Here is a 22,860-nt window from a genome sequence, read left to right as displayed (position 1 = left end):
CATTGCAAAATGGAAAAATAAGGAAATTTTAAAGTGACAAATTTAGTTAAGCACTTTAACAGAGGGGAAAAACTAAAGTTTAGGAATATTACCTGCCTTGACTTAAAGTTCATTTTATTGCAGCCAAGCTGATTCAGGTTTTAAATTCCATATTCAGAATGACACATATGTTGTGCATGCATTTTTTAAAGATACATAAAATATATTAAGAAGCTCTATATTAAGAAGCATGTTATTTTTTTTTCTTTTTAGATGATAAATAAATGCATAGGTATTGATTTATTAGCTTTTTTTGTAATTTTCTGCTTGGTTATTTTAACCAAGAAGAAGGCCTCAGATGTCACCTCTATGCAATCATCACTCATCTATGAGACAGAACTACATCTCCAAATTACATACATTTACATAGGACTGTTCCATCAACACATCTCACTAAGCAAACATGAAAACAACCAGGGTGCATTTAACTATCAGGTTGTCCTGGTGAGCCTAATTTCAATTTAGACTTCCCCGGTATAGATTTTGGTTCTAATAAATAAGTGCAGGAGTCATGAGTAAAACTTCAGCCATTTTTGTCACATCTTTTCCAACTGCCATTCAATTTCTAGATAGTTCCTTCTGTTATCAGTGTAATGGCTTTCTAATGTTCATATTCTTGGCATTCCTTTAAACTTTCCATGTTATAATATGGGAATAAATTACAGATTTAAATTTTGTCTCTGAATTCCATAAATAAAAAAAGTCAATAAATGTGATTTAAAAATATTTAAAAAATAAAAGAGAATGTAAGTAAATACTTACTGTATATTTCTTCAAGCATTTTAAACCTATTTTTGAGGGAGATTCTGGTTAAAAATGGCACCTGAGTGGCTCAGTCGGTGGGGTAACCAACTCTTGATGTCAGCACAGGTCATGATCTCACATTTCATGGGATAGGGCCCCACATCAGGGTTTCTGCTCAGTGTGGAGTTTGCTTGGGATTCTTTCTCTCTCCCTCCCTCTCTCTCTGCCCCTCCCATACTCATGCTCTCTCTTTCTCTCTCAAAATAAATATATAAAAACATTTAAAAAAATATATGGGGGATTCTAGGCTCACCTCCTCCCACTGACACAATGAATCTGCTGCTAAATATGGAACAACTTCCTCTGGGTGGGGGAGGGGTGGAACTAAACTAAAAGCAGTCTGAGTAACTCTTAGGCTATAAGTCAATGGGAAAAGACACACCTCTGAGTCAGCGGAAGCTGGAACACAGTCTTGACATAAACTCCATCCCCAATACAGCAACCCACAATCAGGAGGGAACTCCAAACCTGAAGTTTCTCTCTGATGAGCAAAAGATTTGAACCCAACATCAGGCACACTAATTTTGAAGACCTACACTTGACAGATGAGCTCCCCAAACATCTAGCTTTGAAAACCAATGGGGTTGGAGTCCACAAGACCATAAGTCTATAACAATTTTAGAAACAGCTCTTAAAGGTCTGCATGCTCAGACTCTCCTGCTCTAGGGCTCAGTACAGAGACAGAAGATGGAAACACTCACAAACTTAATGTGAATGTGATTTATTTGCTATTCTTAAAGCATTGGCCTGAGGGCCAGGCATCTAATTTAACATACATCCAGAGGCAGGTGGGCCCCATCCTCATGTTCTCCCTTTGCTTGGTACCTCCCAGAAAGGAGTTATACAGCTATCAGGAGCACCACTCTTAGCAATTGCCACCAGGGGTGACCTCCAGATCTCCTGTCTCTTGTAACTAGAGAGGTTCTTAGTTGTGATCCCAGAGGATTGCATAAATTTGCTCACTTTAAAGGCTGTTTCCTGAAGGTCTGGCTTCCAATTGGTCTGAATCTGGTGCTGACTGAGACCCTCCCTTTGGGGAAACTGACAGATCTTGCCACACACTCAACTCCTGGGAACTATTAAAAATAAAATAGGCTGCTTGGACAGGTTTGAGAGTCAACCAAAAGCTAGAGCAGAAAGTTTACCTCCTATACAAGGCCACTCCTTTAAGTCCAGGAGAGATGACTGTTTTATATAATCTTTAAAAACACAAAGAGTCAAGCAAAATGAAGAAACAGAGGGATATGTTCCAAGCAAAATAACATGATTAAGCTTTAAACTATTTTTTGGTATACCTAAATAGAATCAGGCAGTAAATATGTATTCTGTGATTACTTCAATTCAATTAAGATATTTACATTATATAATATGTTTGAGGTATTGGCAACACACTATTCATTACAAGAATATTTGAGAGATATTAGTACTGTGCTATTTTTCTTTTCTGTTATATAAAAATACTTCATCAGTAGTGCTTCTGGTTATGGTTAGGCAGGTCCTGTCAGACTACCCTTCCCGTTGAAAAAAACTATTAATTTTGTTAACAAAAATGTACCTGAAGGCACTAAGCATAACCAAAATCACTTAGATATGGTGAATGAAAATCAAACTTGGAAGAAAAAAATAGCACTAGAGTTACCTCTTTTTTTTTTAATGTTTACTTATTTGAGAGAGAGAAGGGGGAGGGGCAGAGAGAAAGGGAAAGAGAGAATCTCAAGCAGGCTCAGTGCTTTCAGCACAGAGCCTGATGTGGAGTTCAATCGTAGGAACCGTAAGCTCATGATGTGAGCCAAAATCAAGAATTGGACACTTAACCTTAACCGACTGAGCCACCCAAGTGCCCCAGAGTTCCCTCTTTTATAGATATTTCTTGAGGCTCAATCTCAGTCTTCTCCAGCAAAGATAGTTCAAACTCTATTAGACAAATCAAGCTAAAAGACTTGAAGAAACAGAAGAGGGAGTTTGAACTAACAGAGTGAATGAAATTGAGAGGGAAAATTCTGGAAATGACCAGAGAAGGAGAGACACAAATTTGGTTATAAAAATTTCCAGAGTTTCTGTTTGACCCCTGCATTGTGAATTACTGGAGAACACTCCAAGCACCACAGATAAGGCTAAAGAATTAAACTGAGACTGGAGCTTCTGTCCCCATAGGAGAGGCAAACTATAGTTCAGGAAAGTTGAATACTTGCTTTAAAAAAATCAATAATCATAGGAGGAACGTACAGAACTTACACTAGAAGCTCTAGAAATACTAAAATAAAATATTCATCATTCATCATGGTCAGGATAGAAATAAAAACTACTCAACAAATTAAGGCAAAGGAAAATATGACATTGTCTAGAAAATAAGGCAACCAATAAAGACAAATATGAAATGACCTTGTTGGGAATTACAGCAAACAAATAAAAATTATAAGAAAATTATCAAATTAGGGGAGGAGCCAACATGGCAGAACAGCATGGAAGTTTTTTGTGTGTCTCATGTCCCTGAAATACAGCCAGACCAACACTAAACCATCCTGCACACCCAGAAAACTGATTGGAGGATTAACACAACAATCTGCACAACCTGAACCACAGAATTAAGCAGGTACTTGGCACAGAGATGTGAACTTGGGGAGCGAGAAGCCGAGGCAGGCAGGGAGGTGCTTTTGTGGGCAGAGAGAGGATGGAGATGGGGGGGAGAATATGGGAAAAGCTCCCCTCCCCAAAAACAGCCAGAGAGAAAGTAGAAAATTGGAAACAGCTGTAGGGACTAAACTAAAAAGGGAGAAAGGAGAAAGGAGAGGGTTTAATTTCCATTAAGACTGTAAACAAGGGGAGCACAAAGTCTGCAACTCTGCAGCTCGATACCTGGCAGTACTCTGGTGGGAAGGGCAAATCCCCAGGAGCAGAGTGGGGTCCGGGAGGTTCTTAGGCCACACAGAGAAAAGCGGTTCCACTGCTGGAAGGACTTTTGGTAGAGACTGTTGAAGCCACCTGGTCCCAGCAGACCCCACCCAGAGAACGGCTGTTGGTGCTGGAACAAGGTCGTTAAGGGTGAAGCCTGGTGCCAAATGTGTGTTGTGATTTTCCATAATCCCTGAAAAGCTGCTGCTACACTATCTTGCAAACTTTTTCTGGGGCGTGCTGGCACCTGGCCGCAGTCTCGGAGCATGGGCAGCAGCAGGGTCCAGCAAGCATTCCTGGGTGCAGCTAACATTTGGCCATTGCTCAGTGAGACCCTCCTGCAGAGGGGTGGAACGAGTCAGAGCCACAGTCCTTCAGAAGTAAGGGGCTTGGGAAAACAGCTGCATCTGAGACAAAACTCAGGAGAGAGTTACTGCCTGGGGCTTGGTCAGGGACAGTGAAATAGCAAGGAGTGGATGAAAGCTGAAGACAGAAGACGGTTGCTGGATTGCGGATCCATCATGACAAAATGAAGGAATTCGCCCCAAAAGAAAGAGCAGGAAGAAACAACAGCCAGGGATTTAACCAACACAGATACAAGCAAGATGTCTGAACCAGAATTTAGAATCACAATAATAAGAATACGAGCTTGAGTTAAAAATAGATTAGAATCCCTTTCTGCGGAGATAAAAGAAGTAAAAACTAGTCAGAATGAAACAAAAAAATGCTATAACTGAGCTGCAATCACCGATGGATACCGTGGTGACAAGGATAGATGAGGCAGAACAGAGAATCAGTGATATAGAGGACAAACCTATGGAGAATAACGAAGCAGAAAAAAAAAGGAAGAGATTAAGCCAAAAGAGCACGATTTAAGAATTAGAGAAATCAGTGACTCATTAAAAAGGAAGAACATCAGAATCATAGGGGTTCCAGAAGAGGAAGAGAGAGGAATGGGGGTAGAAGGGTTATGTGAGCAAATCATAGCGGAAAATTTTCCTAACCTGGGGAAAGACACAGACATCAAAATCCAGGAAGCACAGAGGATCCCCATTGGATTCAACAAAAACTGACCATCGATAAGTCATATCATAGTCAAATTCACAAAATACTCAGGCAAGGAGAGAATCATGAAAGCAGCAAGGGGAAAAAAGTCCTAATCTACAAGGGAAGACATATCAGGTTTGCAGCAGACCTATCCACAGAAACTTGGCAGGTCACAAAGGAGTGGCAGGATATATTCAAGGTGCTGAATAAGAAAAATACTCAGCCAAGAATTCTTTATCCAGCAAGGCTGTCATTCAAAATAGAAGGAGAGATAAAAGTTTCCCAGACAAAAATTAAAAGAGTTTGTTACCACTAAACCAGCCCTTGAAAAATTTTAAGGGGGACTCTCTGAGGGGAGAAAAGATGAAAATATAAATACATACATACATACATACATACATGCATGCATACATACATACAGACATACCAAAAGCAACAACGACTAGAAAGGACCAGAGACACCATCAGAAACTCCAACTCTACAAGCATCATAATGGCAATAAATTCATATCTTTCAGTACTCACTCTAAATGTCAATGGATTCAATGCTCCAATCAAAAGACATAGGGTAACAGAATGGATAAGAAAACAAGATCCATATATATGCTGTTTAGAAGAGACCCACTTTAGACTGAAAGACACCTTCAGGTTGAAAATAAGGGGATGGAGAACCATCTATCATGCTAATGGTCAACAAAAGAAAGCCGGAGTAGCCATACTTATATCAGACAATCTAGACTTTAAAATAAAGACTGTATCAAGAGATGCAGAAGGGCATTATATCATAATCAAAGGGTCTATCCACTAAGAAGACCTAAAAATTGTAAATATTTATGCACCAAATGTGTAAACATTTATGCACCAAATATATGAATCAATTATCACAAACATAAAGAAACCATAATAGTAGGAGACTTCAACACCCCACTCACAGCAATGGACAGATCATCTAATCAAAAAATCAACAAGGACAATGGCTTTGAATGACGCACTGGACCAGATGGACTTCACAGATATATTCAGAACATTTCATCCTAAAGCAGCAGAATATACATTCTTCTCCAGTGTACATGGAACATTCTCCAGAATAGACCATATACTGGGACACAAATCAGCCCTCAGTAAGTACAAAAAGATCGAGATCATACCGCACATATTTTCAGACCACAATGCTATGAAACTTGAACTCAACCACAAGAAAAAATTTGGAAAGGTAACAAACACTTGGAGACTGAAGAACATCCTACTAAAGAATGAATGCGCTAACCAAGAAGTTAAAGAGGAAATTAAAAAGTATATGGAAGTCAATGAAAATGATAACACCACAACCCAAAACCTCTGGGATGCAGCAAAGGCGGTCATAAGAGGAAAGTATATAGCAATCCAGGCCTTCCTAAAAAAGGAAGAAAGATCTCAGATACACAACCTAACCTTAAGCCTTAAGGAGCTAGAAAAAGAATAGCAATTAAAACCCAAAACCACCAGAAGACAGGAAATTATTAATAAAGATTAGAGCAGAAATCAATGCTATCGAAACCAAAAAAAAAAAAAAAAAAAAAAGAAAGAAAGAAAGAAAAAAAAGCCCAGTAGAACTGATCAATGAAACCAGAAGCTGGTTCTTTGAAAGAATTAACAAAATTGATGAACCACTAGCCAGTTTGGTCAAAAATAAAAAGGAAAGGACCCAAATAAATAAAATCAAGTATGAAAGAGGAGAGATCACAACCAACACAGCAGAAATAAAAACAATAATAAGAGAATATTATGAGCAATTATATGCCAATAAAATGGGCAATATGGAAGAAATGGACAAATTCCTAGAAACATATACACTACCATAACTGAAACAGGAAGAAATAGAAATTTTGAACAGACCCATAACCACTAAGGAAATCAAATTAGTAATAAAAAATCTTCCAAAAAACAGAGTCCAGGGCCCGATGGCTTTCCAGGGGAATTCTACCAAACATTTAAGGAAGAGTTAACACCTATTCTTTTGAAGCTGTTCCAAAAAATAGAAATGGAAGGAAAACTTCCAAACTGTTTCTATGAATCCAGCATTACCTTGATTCCAAAACAAGACAGAGACCCCACTAAAAAGGAGAACTATAGACCAATTTCCCTGATGAACATGGAAGCAAAAATCCTCAACAAGATAGTAGCCAACCAGATCCAAAAATACATCAAAAAAATTATTCCTCACGACCAAGTGGGATTATACCTGGGATGCAGGGCTGGTTCAATATCTACAAAACAATTAACATGATTCATCACATCAATAAAAGAAAGGACAAGAACCAAATGATTCTCTTATATGCAGATGCAGAGAAATCATTAGACAAAATACAGGATCCTTTTTTGATAAAAATCCTCAAGAATGTAGGGATAGAAGGAGGATACCTCAAGATCATAAAAGCCATATATGAACCACCCAATGCTAATAACATCCTCAATGGGGAAAAACAGAGCTTTCCCCCTAAGGACAGGAACAAGACAGGGATGTCCACTTTTGCCACTGTTATTCAACATAGTATTGGAAGTCTTAGCCTCTGCAATCAGACAACACAAACATATAAAAGGCATCTGAATCGGCCAGGAAGAGGTCAAACTTTCACTCTTCGCAGATGACATGATACTCTCTCTATATGGAAAACCCAAAAGATTCCACCAAAAAAACTGCTAGAACTGATTCATGAATTCAGCAAAGTGGCAGGATATAAAATCAATGCACAGGAATAGGTTGCTTTCCTATACACCAACAATGAAATGACAGAAAGAGAAATCAAGGAATCAATCCCATTTACAGTTGCACAAAAAAAAAGCCATAAAATACCTAGGAAGAAATATAACCAAAGAGATGAAAAATCTATATCCTGAAAACTACAGAAAGTTTAACAAAGAAGTTGAAGAAGAACACACAAAAGTTAAAAAATAGAAAAAGATTCCATGCTCCTGGATAGGAAGAACAAATATTGTTAAAATATCAATACTACCCAAAGCAATCTACATATTCAATGCAATCCCTATCAAAATAACACTAGCATTCTTCACAGAGCTAGAACAAATAATCCTAAGATTTGCATGGAACCAGAAAAGACCCCGAATAGCCAAAGCAATCTTGAAAAAGAAAACCAAAGTAAGAAGCATCACAATCCCAGACTTCAAGCTATACTACAAAGCTGTAATCATCAAGAAGGTATGGTACTGGCACAAGAACAGATGCTCAGATCAATGGAACAGAGTAGAGAACCCAGAAATGGACCCACACACGTATGATCAACTAATCTTTGACAAAGCAGGAAAGAATATCCAACGGAATAAAGACAGTCTCTTCAGTAAGTGGTGCTGGGAAAACTGGACAGTGACATGCAGAAGAATGAACCTGGACCACTTTCTTACACCATATAGAAAAATAAACTCAAAATGAAAGACCTAGATGTAAGGCAGGAAGCCATCAAAATCCTCCAGGGGAAAGCAGGCAAAAACCTCTTTGATCTTGGCTGCGGCAACTTCTTACTCAACACATCTCTGGAGGCAAGGGAAACAAAAGCAAAAATGAACTACTGGGACCTCATCAAAATAAAAAGCTTCCGCACAGCGAAGGAAACAATTAGCAAAACTAAAAGGGAACCTACAGAATGGGAGAATATATTTCCAAACCATAAAGGGTTTGTATCCAAATTCTACAAAGAACTTATCAAACTCAACACCCACAAAACAAATAATCCAGTGAAGAAATGGGCAAAAGACATGAATAAACACTTCTCCAAAGAAGACATCCAGATGGTCAACCAACACATGAAAAAATGCCCAACTTCACTCATCATCAGGGACATACAAATCAAAACCACAATGAGATACCACCTCACACCTGTCAGAATTAACAACTCAGGCAACAACAGATGTTGGCAAGGATGCAGAGAAAGAGGATCTCTTTTGCATTGTTGGTGGGAATGCAAGCTGGTGCAGCCACTCGGGAAAACAGTATGGAGGTTCCTCAAAAAACTAAAAATAGAACTACCTTATGACCCAGCAATTGCACTACTAGGCATTTATCCACGGGATACAGGTGTGCTGTTTTGAAGGGACACATGCACCCCCATGTTTATAGCAGCACTGTCAACAATAGTCAAAGTATGCAAAAAGAGCCCAAATGTCCACTGATGGGTGAATGGATAAAGAAGATGTGATATATATATATATATATATATATATATATATATATATATATACACACACACACACACACACACACACACACACACACACAATGGAGTATTACTTGGCAATCAAAAAGAATGAAATCTTGCCATTTGCAACTACATGGATGGAACTGGAGGACATTTTGCTAAGTAAAATTAGTAAGTCAGAGAAAGGCAAAAATCATATGACTTCACTTATATGAGGATTTTAAGAGAAAAAAGATCAACATAAGGGAAGGGAAACAAAAGTAATATAAAAACAGGGAGGGGACAAAGCATAAGAGACTCATAAATATAGAGAACAAACAGAGGGTTACTGGAGGGGGTATGTATGGGAGGGGGGAAATGACTAAATGGGTAAGGGGCACTAAGGAATATGCTCCTGAAATCATTGTTACACTATAGGCTAACTAATTTGGATGTAAATTTAAAAAAATAAAAAATAAAATTAAAAAATAAAAAATGTTCTAAGAAAAGAAAATTATCAAATTACAATTCTAGAATTAAAAAAATACAATATCTAAAAGAAAATAATAATCTTAACTGAATGGACTTAGCAGGTGAGTGGAAATAATACAATAAAATTCATTGAATGAAACATAGGCCAGTGGAAATAATTCTTTCTGAAAAACAGAGGAAAAAAAAGTTTTTAGTTTGAATAACTAAAAACTAAATATAGTCTTTAAAAAAATGAGTCAATATATTATGGACTGAATTATGCCCCCCCTAATTCATACATTGAGGCCCCAACAACTACATCAGTGACAAGAACTTAGAAATGAATCCATTTTTGTATAATGATAATTTGATTTTCAAAAGATTAAAGTGTCATCACTTGGGAAAAGAAAACCTTTAAATCATTGGAGCTGGAATAACTGGATATTCATAAAGAAAAATATGGACTGAGATCATTAATTCACTTATTACCTAAAAATAAATTTGAGATAATCATATCCATTAATAAAAATTTAAAAACTGTAACTTTCTAGAAGGAAACACAGTTTTGGAGAAGTAAAAGCTTCCTTGATAGATCCAGACCTTAAAAAATATATTGCAAATAATAAAAAAATTGTTTATCCAAGACAAAATTAAGGAAATAAATAAAAAGCCTTAGTCCTAGAGTGAATTTTTGCAGTACATAAATCTGAAAGAAGACTAGGATACAGGATATACAACAAACTTCTACATCTCAACAATAAAATTACATATGATCCAATAAAAATGAACATTAGTTAGAACAGATACTTCAAAAGAAAGACCAACATATGGCAAAATATATGGGGTGGGGCAGAAAAACTATTTTTTTAGAAAGTGCTCAAGACATTATTCCTCAAGAAAATGCAAACTAAAAATAATGAGATGTCACATGTCCCTCCCTAGACTGCTCAAATTAAAGATACTGGTGAAACCAAAAGTTGTGAATGTAGTGCAGCTGCAATGCTTATATATTTTTGTACAGAGTACCTTTGTTTATATATTGTTGTACATGAAACCTTCATATACGCATATAAAATGATATGCTTACTTCAAAAACTCTCAAAATTTCTTATAAAACTAAGTATACATCCACCCTATGACCCATAAATTATACTTGTTGATATCGACAAATGTGAAATAAAAATGCATGTCCATAAACAGATTTCTACTAGAATTCCATAGTCACTTTATAATAATTCAATACTGGAGATTATCATGATGAGCACTTATCATGATGAGCACTGAGTGATGTATACATATGTCAAATCACCATATTGTACACCTGAAACTAATTTAATGCTATATGGTAACTATACTGGAATTAAAATAAAAACTTAAAAACTAATAATATTAATAATAGTTCAATAGTGGAAATAGCCCACGTATTCATCAGTAAGAAAATGGATAAACAAACTGTGGCATATGTATACAGTGGAATAATATAAGCCATAAATATAAACTCCTGAAAACATTTGACAACATGGAAAAATCTCAAAATTTTATTTTACTGAATGCATGTGCACTTACAAAAAAATGTATGGTTCTATTCATGAAGTGTTTGTCTTCGAGGGCATGGGGAAATGGATTGACTGGGAATGAGCATGAAATAACCTTCAGAGGTGATGATGATATCTTATATCTTGACAAGAATTTGGGTTTACACAAGTGTATTCATTAGTTAAAACTCACAGATTATTACTCTTAAGATTCTTTCCTTTCATAGTTGGTAATTTGACTTCAAAAGGAAAAGAAAGTACTGAAAGTACCATAATAAATATTCAACTCTAGTTGAAGATAGCCATGCTGAGATGTTTAGAAGGTGAAGCTAATGCAACTAAATTTGAGAAGCACTTCAAGATAAAAACATGGGTCAATGAATAGATGGAGAGATAAAAAATGGATCACATGTGGTAAAGAAAATAATTTTTAAAGTACAAAGTGTAAAAGAAAACCTCAATAAAATCCTAATAAAAGATGTTCTATAAAACCTGAATAAACGCCATTTTCATAGATAGTATGATCTTATATAAATCAGCCTAAGATGGAACCTGTACATTGCCCCCTTAGGTTGTTTATTTCTTCATAATAAGCTCAACAGTCTACCAATGCCCATTTCAGATTTTTATATATCTGTTTTTATTTTTAAAGCAGTCCAAATGAGCATATTTTTAGCCTTCTAGGGACTGTGTTCTTTGCATACTCTATGGTAACACACCCAATACCTATTGGCCATTGAGAAGCCACCACTGGCCTTTGGAACTCTCTGACCTAGAGACTCTCTACTCTGCTGCTGAGTGACTTCACCTAGACACCTAAGTCCTTTCTCTTCCTCCCCTACTAAATGGTGATCCCCTGGCCTAATACTCTGGACAGCCTCATGCTATCTGCAATACCCTCTCTCATACCACTCTAAGTGCTACATGATGAAGTTTTTGTGTGTTGCTGCCTCTGGATTTCATATATATTTTCCTCAATCAGCCTCCAAATCCTGTGAATCCTCTACCCATTATTAATATTACAAAACAAAATGTCTTTTTACCCTAATAAATCCAAAAGTTAGAGTAATTAAGATTGAATTTTGAACAGGAGTATTATGCATCAGGACAAGATAATTCTTAATTCTGTATAGGAAAAATATATAAATGAAGTTAGGGAAACTTAGAAAATATTTAACAATAGTGACCTCTGCCAAGTGATACCAATAATTATGAGTTTGATATTAATGCAGGAATAAAGAAACGTAGGTAATTATAATAAAACAAAGAAATGGGAGACACATAAAAGTAAAAGCAATTAGGTTTTGTTTAGAGACAGATAAAGTTAAGGGGGACAAATGGACAATTTAAATAAATATTGTTAGGATAATTAGATATATTTTGCGGAGGAAAATAAAGTTCGATTCCTACAAGTAACTTCACTTGATATCTTACTGTTTTCAGGTGCTATAACAGAATACCATAAACTGGATGGTTTATAAACAACAGAACTTTATTTCTCACAGTTATGGTGGCTAGCTGCAAGATCAAGGGACTAGGCATACTCAGTCATGAGGTCTCCATCCTACTGATACAATCACATCTCAAAGGCCCTGCCCTACCTTTTATATAATTACCTTGAGGGTTAGGATTTTATCATATAAATTTGGGGGTCAAGGGCACAAACATTGAGACCATAACACTCTACTAAACATAGAATGTGTTTTAAGAATATTGAATTGGGAAAGTAATTATGAATACATTTTGCCCACATTTTATTATATTTATATCTATCTATCCATCTGGTTTGGTGTATGTTTTCTTCTTTTCTCATACTTCTCATGTTCCTTTTTAAATTTAGAATCGTATATATATGTATGTATAATTAACTGGGAAGTTTGCCATCTTTTTTAAAAAAGTGTATGCCAATTGAAATCATCTGGGAAATTATTTGTAGCAAATAACAAATAAAATCATATTCATTGATATAATTTGTATACATATGTGTATGTAGTATGTGTTTTCTCATGTTACTTCATTCATGTCCTTGTTATTTGTAACCTTGTCTTGATATTATTTTTCCTTTTTTATTAGCTATTATTTTATTTAAAAAAATGGCAGATACCACACTGCACTGATTATCTTTAATTAAATAGAGTTCCAAAATCCTTTTTCTCTACAAGGTGACACTTTCACTGAGGGATTATGTTTTAAAACATGAAAAATCAAAATAAAAAAAAAAACTTTAGGATTAATTTTTCTAACAGGAAAGGGCAAATGTCAGTAAAAGAAAAAAAATTGCTTCCATCAATGTCATAATATTAAATTATTACACTGCAATGGGTATAGTTATATCAGTAATAATCATGAATTTTGAAGATCAAACTAATATCAATCTTTATTATCTATACTAGTGTTTTTTAAATAATTTGAATCAAAATTTTTAAATTTTGAATTTGAATTCAAAATTTGAATTTTGCTTTTGTTTCGTGGAGTGAATTTTATGTCACTATACAAAGTAATATAAATTTTGCTTATCAGGTACTCAAAAGGTAGAAGGTCCAATTCATTAAACATCTTGTTATTTGCCATATAAACCTATTCCATAAGCAGATTTTGTGTTTTTTAAGTTCATTTACAAATCTTTATTTTATACATGTGAAGAATAATTTCACAACCATCAATAAATGTATCATCTAGATCCATTTGGAAAATGGAAAGTCAGTTGGAAAATCTTTAAGTTCTTTTCCAAATTGGGGTAATCTACTTCTTTCTAAGTCTGAATTTTGGTTGTTCTGCTCTGTGGGATAGATTGTGGTATTTCTGGAACTGCCATGGGCATACATGAGTGGTTCTGAGTTGCAACTTTTACAAATAGGAGGGAACAAAATGAGTCATTATTCCCTTTTTGTAGTCAACATATGACCTGAAACATTTCTGGTTTCTAACATTTTTGACAAAGTCCCTGGGGTTCTATAACTTCCAAACATATTCTAAATAATCAATAATTAATAATAGCAACAACAACAACTTGTGTCTTTTGTATAGCTTCCTTTGTGTCAAGTATAAGCTATTCACTCTCTTAGGCTTTCATTCAGATTTTGTTCATTTCTTCAAAAATTTTTTATTATATTTGAAATTATCCTGGAATTTCTGAGTAGTGAACCTGAAAAACAGAATAGCGTTTACAAGGCTATAGATATATATTCAATTTTACTTGATTACCTTTTAGGTGGTACTTTAAAAAATCCATATTTCGGTTTACATATTACTAGAACATATTTTCCCAAGGGTTTTTCTAGTCCATACTACCTTTTATAGGTACTATCATATGATAGAAGTGGCAATATATTTTAGTGTATTAAACTAAACTGACCAGAAGATCTAACACTAATCCTCAAATATCTCCTTGCACTCATATTTTAAGCCTAATGTTTTAGTCTTCATTTCCTTCATATATACATATACATTTCTAAAGTATTTTCCAATTCTAACTAAAACTACTAGTAAATCTGTCCCTGTTACTGACAAAGAATATCCACTCTTTTTATATACGGACTGCAGGAATATTTTTTCCCTAGAACAATAGACTATTTCAGCTTTTATTCAAAGGAAGATTTTAGCATTCCTGGATCAATCACTAAAAAGGAGGGGGATAAATAATTATATCATTACTGTATTAATTACTATAAGGGAGTGTATACTTATTACAAGTTGTAGATCCTTGTAAGGACATATGTGTTTTGATCTAACAAATTTGTAGTAAAAAGTATCCAGTGACCTTTTCTATCCCTATAATTACTTTTGTCTTGTAAGTAAATCTATATTCTAGGTTTTTGTAAACAAAAACCATTTATTTTCATTATTTATAAGTCTGCACATGAAATATGTGAGTAAAAACTTCAGGGTAGGTAATTCAATAACTCAACAATCTCAGCAAATGTCATAGAAGATCCAGCTTCTTTCAGACTCTGCTTAGCCAACCACAGTGTGGGCTGACCACATCTTCAGTTTGGCTTCTTATTCACATACAAGATGGCTGTGATTTGCACCTGAGGTAATGTGATAATTGATTCTTATTCAGCAAAACTGAAAGACTGAGTTTTTATGGATTTCCTTTAAAAACTAAAAACACTCTATTTGCAGAAGTCCTCATCAGACTTTTCCTTGACTCACTAGTTGACATTTCATTAAATAATTATAATAGTTTTAGACCAATCACGTGGTGTGTATTAAATGTCAGGAGTCAATAATAAATGTTTTTAAATAAATCTCATTAAAAATATTTACAGCAACGATATTGGTTTCTCTTTCTAGCAAAGCAGATATAGAACCATCCACTGTCTTGATTTCTTTAAACTCTAGAGCTTTAGTCATTGCATATAAACAATATCCCTTAATTTACTTTCAAAAATAATTCTGACACATTGACAGTGAAAAATCTTCATTTTTTTCTAAAATATCTTGTTATAATATTATTCAGAAAGAGTCTAGAAGCAAGTGTTTACTTAGTTGTGCAAACTTCAAATGAAAGGAATGGGTTTTGATCAAATCCTATTTGAAATTGTGAGGAACTTGTACAGTTGAATGAAATATAAAGATAAAATAATACGGGATTTAGTCACAAATCTGAGATCAGTTAACATCATGACCTTAAATTTTACTTGTTATTTGACCTTTGCAGATCTATTTATTTTTCTGATATATTTGGGGTTTCACTATAAATTTAGTTCCAGCTCTAAAGTTCTATGATTTTCTAAGCATATTTTGGCAATATTCCTGGCTTTGTATGGATACAAAAAATCACATTCCTTTCAGACATATAAGACCACAATTATTTGGAGTACAGAGGTGTTTTTCACCCAGGCTATATTTTAGAAATAACTTTAAAATTTTATTTGTTATCTACTACATCAGAGCCTAAGAGAGCCATACAAGAAAAAACTCCCAACTGCAGAAAGAAATGGATTATTTTTTCAAACAGGAGTTAATCCACGTCCAAACATAAACATAGCAAAAATTAAAACAAAAACAACTAAAACGTAAGTACGATAGAAACACATAGACTATGAGTTTAAATTATTGAGAAACCATTTCAGATATTCCCATCATATAGAATACTCTACCCTTCATAAAGAACTTACATATTCATTATTTCACTTTGCCCCTCTTAAATTGGTGATTTATGTAAGATAAGTGCTGTTATTTTAAAAATTTGTCTATGTAAGAGATGATCTTCAGATTGATGAGGTGAATAAATAAATATCCTACTCTCAATGACTGATAGAGGTAAGATATTAACTGTTTTGCTCTGATTTATAATCTCATGATTTGTTTGCTGAATGTGACTGGGTTTATTTACTGACTTATTTTTCTAATCATGTTGATGGAATCTGCAGTGTTCCTAATTCAGTGATAGAGAATATGCAGATCTATCTGATCTGTTGTAAATAAACAATCCAGCTAACCTCTAAAGTAATTTTGAGGCATTCGCACACAAAATATTCTGTATGTGACTGAAAAAGCATGGAGTTTATAAAAAATATTCTGCAGAACTGAAAATGAGTGAAGAAAGCCAGATTTAATAATACTTTGATAAAATATTCCCTGTTATTACTATTTTGAACAGCTTTCAAATGGGATTTGTGGTAGTTGAGAAGATTCTTTATCACCAAGTATATACTGAAAAGAGATGAAAATGCACAGTCTCCATTTTATAGAATTGACCACCAAAGCATGTGTCCACAAATGTCTGGACAAAATATTAGTCAAGATTTAGAGTGGGGAAGCAAAGGTAGAAATGATAATTTGTGGCTGAGAATTAAAAAGCAAAATAAGCTGCATTGTAATGTGTCCTGAATAAAAGATCAACATATTTGTGGGTGTGCAAAAGTAGTAAATAATTACATTATATACCCAATCCAGATCCCCCAACTGTTAACATATCATTTGCTTTGTCAGCATCTATATATCTCTATCTCTGTTACTCCATAATCTATCTATATTTTTTGTTTTTTTCTTTTTTCTTGTTGAAAGTAGTTTGCAGACATGATGATCTGTTAGCCTTATTAAATTAGTGTCTATTATCTATAAACAAGGACCCCCTCTCTCTTTTTTAAGTTTATTTATTTTGAAAGAGAAAAAGCATGAGTGGGGGAGGCACAGAGAGAGAGGAGAGAGAGAAAATCCCAAGCAGGCTCCATGCTGCCATGCTGTCAGTGCAGAGTCAGGCTTGGGGCTCTATCCCACGAAATGGGAGATCATGACCTGAATGAAAATCAAGAGCCAGACACTTAAGTGACTGAGCCACCCAGGTACTGCAACAAGGACATCTCTTACAGAACAAGTGTACAAACATTAAAATTAAAAAATTAACATCAGTATACTACTTTCAAGTTTTCCCAGTTGTTCTGATTATGTCCTCCATAGTAGAGGATTCAATCTTACACTGCACATTGCAGACTCTCTTTAGTCACATTCAATTTGGAACAGTTTTGTAGTCTTTTCATCATTTCACAATCTTGATTTTATTTTTTAGTAAGTACTACAAGAAGTTATTTTATAGGATACTGCTTCAATCTGAGTCTGACTGATTACAGTCTGTATAGAGCTCTTTCAATAGAGTTATCAGAGATTTGAGGTGGATCCTTCTCATTATATTATGTCAGTTGGTGCATGATAAAACTTTGCCCTATCGTAGGTCTTGTTAATTTTGATCAATAAATTACAATGGCATCTGGCAGTTTCTTCACTCCTTTTTTGTTTTTACACTATGAGTATCTTAGGAAGAGATGATTTGTGACCCTATAAATTTTATCTTTTTCACATTTTTACCCATTATTTTGCATCCATTGATATTTGTCTATATCTGTTCTCACCACAAGAGTTACCAAATGGTGATTTTCTAATTCTATGAATTATTCTGCATTTATTAATTGGAATTTAACTGTAAAGAAATGTTCTCTCATATTTATTTATTTATATTGGTATGAATTTATGAATTCTCATGTAAACCATAGAAATAATCTGTTACTATATTTTTGAATGTGTGTGTTTGCTTTTTGTTACTACAGATTTGTCCAGTGGAGCCTCTTAAAATTAGATCACCTGCCCTTTTGGCATGTTGCTCTTAGCCTTTGAGCATTTGCTTATTTTCTGATCACAGCAAAATATTCCAAGCTCATTTTATTCTTTGTTTTTCCCGGGTTTCCTCTATGTAATTTAAGATCTAAGCAATGGGTTTGTTCATTATTTGTAGAGTGTTGCCGTTTCTAGGCTTTCTCAGTGGATAGACCAAAAAAATACACGAATGGATATATGTGCACAAACACACACACATATACACCCATGTTTCTTTCTATATCTACCTTTATGTACACAAAAAACTCTCATTTTATCTCAACACCATACAGTTCATTTTGCCTTTGACTTTTTCCCTGCTTAAAATTTCCTTCTCTGACAGTGGGAAGCCTCACTTCATTTTAGTTCAAAGTCTTTAATTTTTGCTTAGTCCCAATTTCCCACTGTTGCCAGGACTGGTTCTTCACTCAGCCATAACAATCAGGCTACCATTTACTTGATTGCCTATAACAATACTTGGCCCAAAACATTGTTTGGGCACGGCCTCACAGCTCTGAACAGGAAGGCCACCTCTAAAACATATTATGGAATGGGAAGGACTGTAATGGCTTTCCTTGCTTCACTGTATTTTACTTTTTGTAGCTATTAATTTTGATGTCATTTTCCTTAATGTTTGCTTCATTTTATTGTGATCTGGTGCTTTTATAGATGAGAATCAGAAAATTTGCTAGCAAAGAAAGAAAGTGCAATCACTGACAAGACATAACATATTCTATAGGAAGTTGGGATATGTTAATTTATTTATTGAAATAATATATGTTTATATATTAGAGATGTATTTTATGAATGAAATGTATATAGTTATATAAGTATACATATGTCTGAAAGTATATATTTATGTATATATTTTGTATACATATATGTATGCATATATTTTATGTAGGAACATACAATGCAGTACATAGCGAGAGAGAGAAAGAGACATATAGACCATCTTCTAATTGCCAATATCTGTGCTAACACTTATAAAAAGATACATATCATGCCAAATAATCAAATGGGTACTTAGATTTCAATATAGGTGTCATATTCTTTTATCTATTTATTTATTTTAGTGTTTATTTTGAGAGAGACAGAGACAGAGCATGAGCAGGGGAGGGGCAGAGAGAAGGAGACATATTATCTGAAGTAGGATTCAGGCTCTGAGCTGTCAGCACAGAGCCTGACATAGGGCTTGAACCCACGAACTGAGAGATCATGACCTGAGCTGAAGTTGGAAGTTTAATCGACTGAGCCACCCAGGCGCCCCTAGGTGTCATATTCTTAAATAGTGTCCAATAATGTTTGAAGTTTGTGTATTTATAAATGATATTTTATATTTACTTTTATAATATTATCTATTATATTTATATTATAGCATAGATTATGATATTTATATTTTAATGTGCTTAAATTAGTTCCTGGGATTGCTTTAAAACTGCATGTAAAATTACTTCACTATTCAAAACATATTCGATATTTTATGTGTTTGGTAAAAAAGAGACAAAATAACAGAATTACTGTCTACTATTGAGAAAAAGTAAAGAAAAATAATGATTACAATAACGATGATAATAATGATCATTATAAAAACTGTAACCAAACAGTCTCTCTACGTAGTTGTTAATTGAATTGACCATGCTTATCTTGAGAAGAAATCTACTTAGAATCTTTATGTAGGAACACATAAGAATAGCTTATTGCCTTCCTGATTGTTCATTTCCTCTTTGAATAGGCAGAGAATTGTTACCAATATAGAACACTGTCTTTGGAGATCATTTTAATCACCAATCACACATGTAGTTTGTAAATTACCCTGAAGTACAGTTCCACACTACATAAGAATAGGACTCACTAAGCAGGTCCTTCGTGTCAGCTAAAATATAATACTTTCAGATGAAATTACTTTTTAAGTCATAGTTGAGGAAAGGCTAAACAATTTTCTACAAACAATTATTATTGACTACTTTGATGGTAGCATAATGTTAAAAAGAAATTTATTACTCTATTTTAGGTTTCTGAATTTTTAGTTTATAGTCTAACACCATGGCTATATCTGATTTCTATTAAGCTAGGAGATGAAGGGAATTGCGTGTTTTCAGAGACCATTAAATAGGACTTTAGATTTTGTTGTTAATTCAGGCTTGACATATTGCGATATATATACTATGAAAAAATTTATTCAGAATGTTTATTGAATTTTTCTATATCTTGCTTTTAATTTGGAGGAATTATGTTTTCTTTACTAATAATTTGATGTAATTATGTAGTTTCTCATGTTAATGAAATGATTAATGTAATGCCATAAAAGAACCAGATAGTATGGTCTATTGTACTCAAATATTTTTGAAATTTGCTGTTTGAAGAATAAACAGTGACCTGAAAATTTGTAACAGTTCATATAAGTTACACTTTATAAAATATAAATATATAAATATATAGTTGCTGCAAGGTATGTAATAAAATAGAGTAATACCCAGCAAAAAAATCTAATAAATAAGTACATGAGTACCAACTGTCGTTTAATAATGTGCCAGGCTCTCTTCTAGCCCATTTTATAAGTATTTTGCTTGCTTTGCAGAAAAAGAATCTCAAGCACACGGTTGGCAAATAACTTGTCTAAGGTGATATTACTAGATTTAGTGGGGCTGCGATTCAAAAACAATATGTTAATGAAATTAAACAGTATTCAATATATTTTTTTAATGCTGAGTAAATAAAGGTGTGTTTTTTAAATTTTTAAAAATTATTTATTTTTATTTTTTTAATGTTTATTTATTTTGAGAGAGATACGCACAGAGTGCCAGCTGGAGTGGAACAGAGAGAGAGGGAGATATGAATCTGAAGCAGCCTCCTTGCTTGGAGCTGTCAGCACAGAGCCCAATGCGGGGCTCGAACTCACAAACTGTGAGATCATGACCTGAGCTTAGGTCGGATACTCAACCAACTGAAATTTTTTAAATGTTTATTTAGTTTTGAGAGAGAGACAGAGTGTGAGTGGGGGAGGGGCAGAGAGAGAGGGAGACACAGAATCAGAAGCAGGCTCCAGGCTCTGAGCTGTCAGTACAGAACCCTATGTGGGGTTCAACCCATGAATGGTGAGATCATAACCTGAGATGAAGTCAGATGCTTAATCGACTGAGCCACCCAGGCACTCCAATAAAGGTGTATTTTTATATAATATATTTATTTCTTAGGATAATGTTTATGTTTTTGTTCTAGATGGAGATTAAATTTCTAAGTTTCTTTGTTTTATTTACAATGACTTATTCTGGTTAAGTATATGTATTAGTTACCAATTGCTGTTGTGAAATATTACCACAAGCTTAGTGGTTTAATGATGCACATTTATTTTTATTTTCTCTGAAATTTACCATACAGTTCTGGGGACAAAAATCTTAAATGGTTTTCAATGCATTAAACTCTAGGGCTATGTTCTTTTGATTTTTCCAACTTCTTGAGGTTGACTGCCTCCCTTGGCTCATGGCCCTTTCCTCCATTTTCAAGATAGCAATTACATCATTTAGACCTCCGCTTCCATTGCTCCATTCGCTTCTCGGACTCTGACCCTCCTGCTTCCACCCCATTAGGACCCTGTGATTACATTGAGCTTATCTGTTTATCCAGGATAATCTCCCCATTTCAAGATTCATAATGTTTTTTAACTAAAATTTTTTTAAAATGTTTATTTTATTTTTCATAGAGAGAGACAGAGGACAAGTGGGGGAGGTGCAGAGAGAGAGGGAGACACAGAATCTGGAGCAGGCTCCAGGCTCTGAGCTATCAGCACAGAGCCCTATGCAGGGCTCGAACTCCCAAACTGCAAGATCATGACCTGAGCTGAAGTTGGACCTTAACTAACTGACTGAGCCACCCAGGTGTCCCTCAAGATTCATAATTTATGTGCAAAGCCCCTTACTTACAACAGTGGGAGGGCAACAAGTGATATCACTGCAATGTACTCACTCAAGTTGAAAAATACAAATGTCTACGTTGGAATTGGTATAATTTTCAAAGATTATAAATTCATTTTTGGAAAACATAACTCATACAAATTATAAAAATGTATTCTTTTCTGGGTCATCTGGGTATCTCAGTTGGTTAAACACCTGACTTGGCACAGTGAATGATATAATGGTTCGTGGATTCAATCCCCACCTTGGGTTCTGTGCTGCACTAACAGTGCAGAGCCTGCTTCCAATTCTCCCCCTCTCTCTCTGCCCCTACCCTGCTCACACTGTCTCTATACAAAATAAATAAACAAACATTTTTTTAAAAATGTATTGTTTTCTAAAGCAACCACAGACAAGTAACTTTGTTCTCTTAGAAATTGTGTTTGTTTTTATAGAAGTTAGAAATAAGTTTTTCCTCTAAGAGAAATCAGAGGTTTTAAGAATCATCACAACATATGCCAAACTTCCCAAGGAACACAGAATAGCTCCCTGACCAATGATTCAAGGAAGAATGGGAGGAGGGGTAGTTGTTGAAGGATTATTTAGTGTGCAAAACTTTAAAGAAGCCCTGCATCTTATGTTATGTGTCCATCCCCATTCACGGAGGTAAAATGGCTGAAGATTACTTCTGGTAGTAAGCGTTTACCTACTGAGGATATGGGTGCATATAGCTAATCCACATGCATGAAGCTTTATAGTGTAACTGATTTCAGAGAAGAATCACTTAAATAAGGTTATCCCATATCTCATTATAAACAAGCAAAACTCAATTCTGGTTTATAGATAAATTATTTTTGAGGTTGTTGGTGTGAGGTCATGCATAGGTGATATAAACATTCTCAATGTATTTTG

The sequence above is a fragment of the Panthera onca genome, chromosome A1 (assembly GCF_046562875.1).
Source record: "Panthera onca isolate mPanOnc1 chromosome A1, mPanOnc1 haplotype 2, whole genome shotgun sequence".
NCBI lineage: Eukaryota > Metazoa > Chordata > Mammalia > Carnivora > Felidae > Panthera > Panthera onca.
This window is presented reverse-complemented; position numbering follows the sequence as displayed.